Genomic DNA, 8483 nt, shown 5'->3' with positions numbered 1-8483 from the left:
TTCTCTAATCTATATTCTATATTCAGTGTTCTACATAATATATTCTAAAATTTATATTCAGTAATCTTTATTTTATAGTGTAAATTCTGTGTTCTACAATCTATAATCTAAATTCTATATTCAGTAATCTGTATTCTATATTCTAAATTCTGTGTTCTACATTGTATATTCATATTCTATATTCAGTATTCGATGTTCTATATATTAAATTCTGTGTACTGATTCCATGTTCTAAATTTTGTGTTCTATATTCTGTATTTTATATTCTATATTTTGTGATCTACGTTCTATATTCTAAATTCTATATTCAGTGTTCTGTATTCTATATACTAAATTCTGTGTTCTACTTTCTATATTCTAAACTCTATATTCAGTAATCTGTATTCTATATTCTAAATTCTGTGTTCTGAATTCCATGTTCTAAATTCCGTGTTCTATATTCTGCTTTCCATATTCTAAATTCTGTGTTCTACATTGTATAATCTGTATACAATATTCTGCATTCTGTATTCTACATTCCATATTCTGTGTTCTGAATTCTATATTCTAAAGTCTATATTCAGTATTCTGCATTCTATATTGTAAATTCTGTGTTCTATATACTATATTCTGTATTCTATATTCTATATTCTGTATTCTATATTCTGCATTCCATATTCTATATTCTATATTCTGTGTCCTACATTCTATATTCTAAATTCTAAATTTAGTATTCCGTATTCTATATTCTATACTCTGTGTTCTACACTCTATATTCTAAATTCTATATTAAGTATTTGGTATTCTATATTCTAAGTTCTGTGTTGCCAATTCCATATTCTAAATTTTCTGTTCTATATTCTGTATACTATATTCTATATTCTGTGCTCTACATTCTATATTCTAAATTCTATTTTCAGTATTCTATACTCTATATCCTATATTCAGTATTCTATACTCTGTATTCTAAATTCTGTGTTCTACATTCTGTATTCTAAATTCTATATTCAGTAATCTGCATTCTATATTCTAAATTCTTTGTTCTGCATTCCCTGTTCTAAATTCTTAGTTCTATATTCTGTTTTCCATATTCTAAATTCTGTGTTCTACATTCTATATTCTGTATTCAATATTAGGCATTCCGTATTCTACATTCCATATTCTGTGTTCTACATTCTATTTTCTAAATTCGATATTAAGTATTCTGTATTCTATATTCTATATTCTTTGTTCTACATTCTATGTTCTAAATTCTGTGTTCTATATTCTCTATTCTATGATTTGTGCTCATTATTCTACATTCTATATTCTATATTCTGCATTTCGTAGTCTATATTTCATATACTGTTTTCTACATTATATATTCTAAATTCTATATTCAGTATTCTGTATTCTATATTCTAAATTGTGTGTTCTACATTCTAACTTCTATAGTCTATACTCAGTAATCTGTATTCTATATTCTAAATTCTGTGTTCTGCATTCCATGTTCTAAATTCTGGGTTCTATATTCTGTTTTCCATATTCTAAATTTTGTGTTCTACATTCTATATTCTGTATTCAATATTCTGCATTCCGTATTCTACATTCCATATTCTGTGTTCTACATTCTATAATCTAAAATTTATATTCAGTATTCTGTATTATAAACTCTAAATTCTGTGTTCTACATTCCATGTTCTAAATTTTGGGTTCTGTATTCTGTATTCCATATTCTATATTTTGTGTTCTACATTCTATATTCTGTATTCTATATTCTACATTCCGTAACCTATATTCTAAATTCTGTGTTCTGCATTCTTTATTCTAAATTCTATATTCAATATTCTGTATTCTATATTCTATATTCTGTGTTCTGCATTCCATGTTCTAAATTCTGGGTTCTATATTCTCTATTCTATATTCTATATTCTGTGTTCTACATTCTATATTCTAAATGCTATCTTCAGGATTCTTTATTATATATTCTAAATTCTGTGTTCTACATTCTATATTCTAAATTCTATATTCAGTATTCTGTATTCTATATACTAAATTCTGTGCTCTTCATTCCATGTTCTTAATTTGGGTTCCATATACTCTATTCTATATTCTAAATTCTGTGTTCTACATTCTATATTCTGTATTCTATATTCTGCATTCCGTATTCTACATTCCATATTCTGTGTTCTACATTCTATATTCTAAATTCGAAATTCAGTATTATGTATTCTATATACTAAATTCTGTGTTCTATATTCCATGTTCTTAATTCTGGGTTCTATATTCTCTTTTCTATATTCTATAATTTTTGTTCATCATTCGATATTCTATAAACTATATTCTGCATTCCGTAGTCTATATTCTATATTCTGCGTTCTACAATCTATATTCTAAATTCTATATTCAGTATTCTGTATTCTATACTCTAAATTCTGCCTTCTGCATTCCATGGGCTAAATTCTGGGTTCTATATTCTCTAATCTGTATTCTAAATACTGTGTTCTACATTCTAAATTCTAAATTCAATATTCAGTATTCTTTATTCTATATTCTAAAATCTGTGTTCAACATTCTATATTAGAAATTCTATATTCAGTATTCGGTTTCCTATATTCTAAATTCTATGTTCTTCATTCCATGTTCTCAATTCTGGGTTTTGTATCTTGTTTTCCATATTCTATATTTTGTGTTCTATATTCTATCTTCTGTATTCTATATTCTGCATTCCGTATTCTATATTCTACATTCCTTGTTCTACATTGTATATTCTAAATTGTATATCCAGTATTCTGTATTCTATATTCTAAATTCTGTGTTCTACATTGTATATTCATATTCTATATTTGTATTCGGTGTTCTATATTCAAAATCCTCTGTTCTGCATTCTATGTTCTAAATTCTGGGTTCTATATTCTGTATTCTATACTCTATATTCTGTGTTCTACATTCTATATTCAAAATTTTATATTCAGTGTTATATAATTTATATTCTTAATTCTGTGTTCTACATTCTATATTCTGTATTCAATATTCTGCATTCCGTATTCTACATTCCATATTCTGTGTTCTACATTCTATATTCTAAATTCAATATTCAGTATACTGTATTCTATATAATAAATTCTGTTTTCTAAATTCCATGTTTTAATTCCGTGTTCTATATTCTTCTTTCCATATTCTAAATTCTGGGTTCTACATTGTATGTTCTGTATACAGTATTCTGCATTCCGTATTCTACATTTCATATTCTGTGTTCTAAATTCTATATTCTAAATTTTATATTCAGTATTATGTATTCTATATTCTATATTGTGTGTTCTGCATTCCATGTTCTAAATTTTGCGTTCCATATACTCTATTCTTTAGTCTATATTCTGTGTTCTACATTCTATATTCTGTATTCTAAATTCTGCATTTAATATTCTATATTCTATATTTTGTGTTCTACATTCTATATTCTATATTCTATATTCAGTATACCGTATTCTATATTCTATACTCTGTGTTCTATATTCTATATTCTAAATTCTATATTCAGTATTCTGTATTCTATATTCTAAATTCTGTGTTGTGCATTCTATATTCTAAATTCTATATTCAGTAATCTTTATTCTATATTGTAAATTCTGTGTTCTGCATTCCATGTTCTAAATTTTGTGTTCTATATTCTGTATTCTATATTCTATATTCTGTGTTCTACATTCTATATTCTAAATTCTATATTCTGTATTCTATATTCTATATTCTAAATTCTGTGTTCTGCATTCTATATTCTAAATTCTATATTCAGTAATCTTTATTCTATATTGTAAATTCTGTGTTCTGCATTCCATGTTCTAAATTCTGGTTTCTATATTCTGTAATCTATATTCTCTATACTGTGTTCTTCGTTCTATATTCTGTATCCAATATTCTGCATTCGGTATTCTACATTACATATTCTATGTTCTACATTCTATATTCTAAATTCGGAATTCAATATTCTGTATTCTATATTCTAAATTGTGTGTTCTATTTTCCATGTTCTTAATTTTGGATTCTATATTCTCTATTCAATATTCTATAATTTGTGTTCATCATTCTATACTCTATATTCTATATTCTGCATTCCGTTGTCTATATTCTATATTCTGTGTTCTATATTCTATATTCTAAATTCTATACTCAGTATTCTGTATTCTATATTGTAAATTCTGTCTTCTGCACCCCTTGTGCTAAATTCTGGGTTCTATATTCTCTAATCTATATTCTAAATACTGTGTTCTATATTCTACATTCTAAATTCAATATTCAGTATTCTTTATTCTATATTCTAAATTCTGTGTTCAACATTCTATATTTGAAATTCTATATTCAGTATTCGATTTTCTATATTCTATATTCTATGTTCTTCATTCCATGTTCTCAATTCTGGGTTTTGTATTCTGTTTTCCATATTCTATATTCTGTGTTCTTTATTCTAACTTCTGTATACTTTATTCTGCATTCCGTACTCTATATCCTATATTCATTGTTCTACATTGTATATTCTAAATTGTATATTCAGTATTCTGTATTCTATATTCTAAATTCTGTGTTCTACATTGTATATTCATATTCTATATTTGTATTCGGTATTCTATATTCTAAATCCTCTGTTCTGCATTCCATGTTCTGAATTTTGGGTTCTATATTCTGTATTCTATACTCTATATTCTGTGTTCCACATTCTATATTCTAAATTCTATATTCAGTATTATATACTCTATATTCTAAATTCTGTGTTCTACATTCTATATTCTGTATTCAATATTGTGCATTCCGTATTCTACATTCCATATTCTGTGTTCTACATTCTATATTCTAAATTTGATATTCAGTATACTGTATTCTATATAATAAATTCTGTTTTCTACATTCCATGTTTTAATTCCGTGTTCTATATTCTACTTTCCATATTCTAAATTCCGTGTTTTACATTGTATATTCTGTATACAATATTTTGCATTCCGTCTTCTACATACCATATACTGTGTTCTAAATCCTATATTCTAAATTCAATATTCAGTATTCTTTATTCTATATTCTTAATTCTGTGTTCAACATTGTATATTTGAAATTCTATATTCAGTATTCTGTTTTCTATATTCTAAATTCTCTGTTCTTCATTGCATGTTCTCAATTCTGGGTTTTGAATTCTGTTTTCCATATTCTATATTCTGTGTTCTATATTCTATATTCTGTATTCTATATTCTGCATTCCGTATTCTATATTCTATATTCTGTGTTCTACATTGTATAGTCTAAATTCTATATTCAGTATTCTGTATTCTGTATTGTAAATTCTATGTTCTACATTGCATATTCATATTCTCTATTTGTATTCGGTATTCTACATTCTAAATTCTCTGTTCTGCATTCCATGTTCTAAATTTTGGTTTCTATATTATTTATTCTAAATTCTATATTCTGTGTTCTAAATTCTATATTCAGTATTCTATAATCTATATTTTAAATTCTGTGTTCTACATTCTATATTCTAAATTCTATATTTAGTATTATGTATTCTATATACTAAATTCTGTGTTCTACTTTCTATATTCTAAATTCGATATTCAGTAATCTGTATTCTATATTCTAAATACTGTTTTTTGTATTCCATGTTCTAAATTCCGTGTTCTATATTCTGCTTTCCATATTCTAAATTCTGTGTTCTACATTGTATATTTTGTATACAATAGTCTGCATTCCAAATTCTACATTCCATATTCTGTGTTTTAAATTCTATATTCTTAATTCTATATTCAGTATTCTGTATTCTCTATTCTAAATTCTGTATTCTGCATTCCATGTTCTAAATTTTGGTTTCCATATACTCTATTCTATATTCTATTTTCTGTGTTCTACATTCTATATTCTTTATTCAATATACTGCATTCCATATTCTATATGATATATTCTCTGTACTACATTCTATATTCTAAATTCTATATTCAGTATTCCGTACTCTATATTCTATACTGTGTTCTGCATTCTATATTCTAAATTCTATATTCAGTATTCTTTATTCTATATTCTAAATTATCTGTTCAACATTGTATATTCATATTCTATATTCAGTATTCGGTATTCTATATTCTAAATTCTGTGTTGTGCATTCCATTTTCTAAATTTTGTGTTCTCTGTTCTTTATTCTATATTGTGAATTCCGTATTCAATATTTCATATTCTGTGTTCTACATTGTATATTCAAAATTCTATATTCAGTATTCTGTATTCTGTATTCTAAATTCTGTGTTCTACATTTTATATTCATATTGTATATTCAGTATTCGGTATTCTATATTCTAAATTCTGTGTTGTGCATTCCATGTTCTAAATTTTGTGTTCCATATTCTGTATTCTATTTTCTATATTCTGTGTTCTGTATTCTATATTCTAAATTCTATATTCAGTATTCTATACTCTATATTCTAAATTTCGTGTTCTACAGTCTATATTCTAAAGTCTATATTCAGAAATCTGCATTCTGTATTGTAAATTCTTTGTTCTCCGTTCCATGTTCTAAATTCTTGGTTCTATATTCTGTTTTCCATATTCTAAATTCTGTGTTCTACATTCTATATTCTGTATTCAATATTAGGCATTCCGTATTCTACATTCCATATTCTGTGTTCTACGTTCTATTTTCTAAATTCGATATAAAGTATTCTGTTTTCTATATTCTATATTCTTTGTTCTGCATTCCATGTTCTAAATTCTGGGTTCTATATTCTCTATTCTATATTTTGTGCTCATTATTCTACATTCTATATTCTATATTCTGCATTCCGTAGTAAACATTCCATATTCTGTGTTCTACATTTTATAATTTAAAATTTATATTCAGTATGCTGTATTATATACTCTAAATTCTGTGTTCTACATTCCATGATCTAAATTTTGGGTTCTGTATTCTGTTTTCCATATCCTATATTTTGTGTTCTACATTCTATATTCTGTATTCTATATTCTACATTCCGTATCCTATATTCTAAATTATGTGTTCTACTTTCTATATTCTAAATTCTATATTCAGTAATCTGTAATCTATATTCTAAATTCTGTGTTCTGCATTCCATGTTCTAAATTCCGTGTTCTATATTCTGGTTTCCATGTTCTAAATTCTGTGTTCCACATTGTATATTCTGTATACAATATTCTGCATTCCGTATTCTACATTCCATATTCTGTGTTCTAAATTCTATATTCTAAATTCTATATTTGTATACTGTATTCTATATTCTATATTCTTTATTCTGCATTCCATGTTCTAAATTTCGGTTTCCATATACTCTATTCTATGTTCTATACTCTGTGTTCTACATTCTATATTCTGTATTCTATATTCTACATTCCGTATTCTGTATTGTATATTCTGTGTTCTACATTCTATATTCTAAATCCTATATTCAGTATTCCGTATTCTATATTCTATACTCTGTGTTCAACATTCTATATTGTAAATTTTATATTAAGTATTAATTATTCTATATTCTAAATTGTGTGTTCTGCTTTCTGTGTTCTAATTTCTGGGTTCCCTATTCTCTATTCTCTATTCTATATTCTGTGTTCTACATACTATATTCTAAAATTTATATTCAGTTTTCTTTATTCTATATTGTAAATTCTGTGTTCTACAATCTATATTCGAAATTCTATATTCAGTTTTTTGTTTTCTATATTCTAAATTCTGTGTTCTGCATTCCATGTTCTAAATTCTGGGTTCTATATTCACTATTCTATATTCTATGTTTATGTTCTTCATTCTATATTCTACATATAATATTCTTCATTCCCTATTCTATATTCTATATTCTTTGTTCTACATTCTATATTTTAAAATATTTTTTCAGTATTTTGTATTATATATTCTAAATTCTCTGTTCTGCATTCCCTTTCTCAATTCTGGGTTCTATATTCTCTATTCTCTTTTCTATATTTTGTTTTCTTAATTCTATATTCTATATTCTATATTCCCCATTCCTTTGTCTATATTCTATATTCTGTGTTATGCATTCTATATTCTAATTTCTATATACAGTATTCTGCATCCTATATTCAAATTCTGTGTTCTGCATTCAATGTTCTAAATTCTATACTCAGTATTCTGCATACTAAGTTCTAAGTTCTGTGTTCTGCATTCTATATACTAAATTCTATATTCAGTATTCTGTATTCTATATTCTACATTCTGTGTTCTGCATTCCATGTTCTAAATTATGTGTTACATATACTCTATTCTTTGTTCTATATTCTGTGTTCTACATTCTATATTCTGTATTCTATATTCTGCATTCCGTATTCTATATTCTATATTCTGTGTTCTACATTCTATATTCTAAATCCTATATGCAGTATTTCGTATTCTATATTCTATACTCTTTGTTCAACATTCTATATTGTAAATTTTATATTAAGTATTCAGTATTCTATATTCTAAATTCTGTGTTCTGCTTTATGCGTTCTAAGGTCTGGGTTCTATATTCTCTAATCTATATTCT

Source organism: Vicugna pacos, unplaced genomic scaffold (assembly GCF_048564905.1).
Source record: "Vicugna pacos unplaced genomic scaffold, VicPac4 scaffold_20, whole genome shotgun sequence".
In the NCBI taxonomy this organism is placed as follows: domain Eukaryota; kingdom Metazoa; phylum Chordata; class Mammalia; order Artiodactyla; family Camelidae; genus Vicugna; species Vicugna pacos.
The sequence above is the reverse complement of the archived record's forward strand: the minus strand, read 5'-3'. Positions refer to the sequence as shown.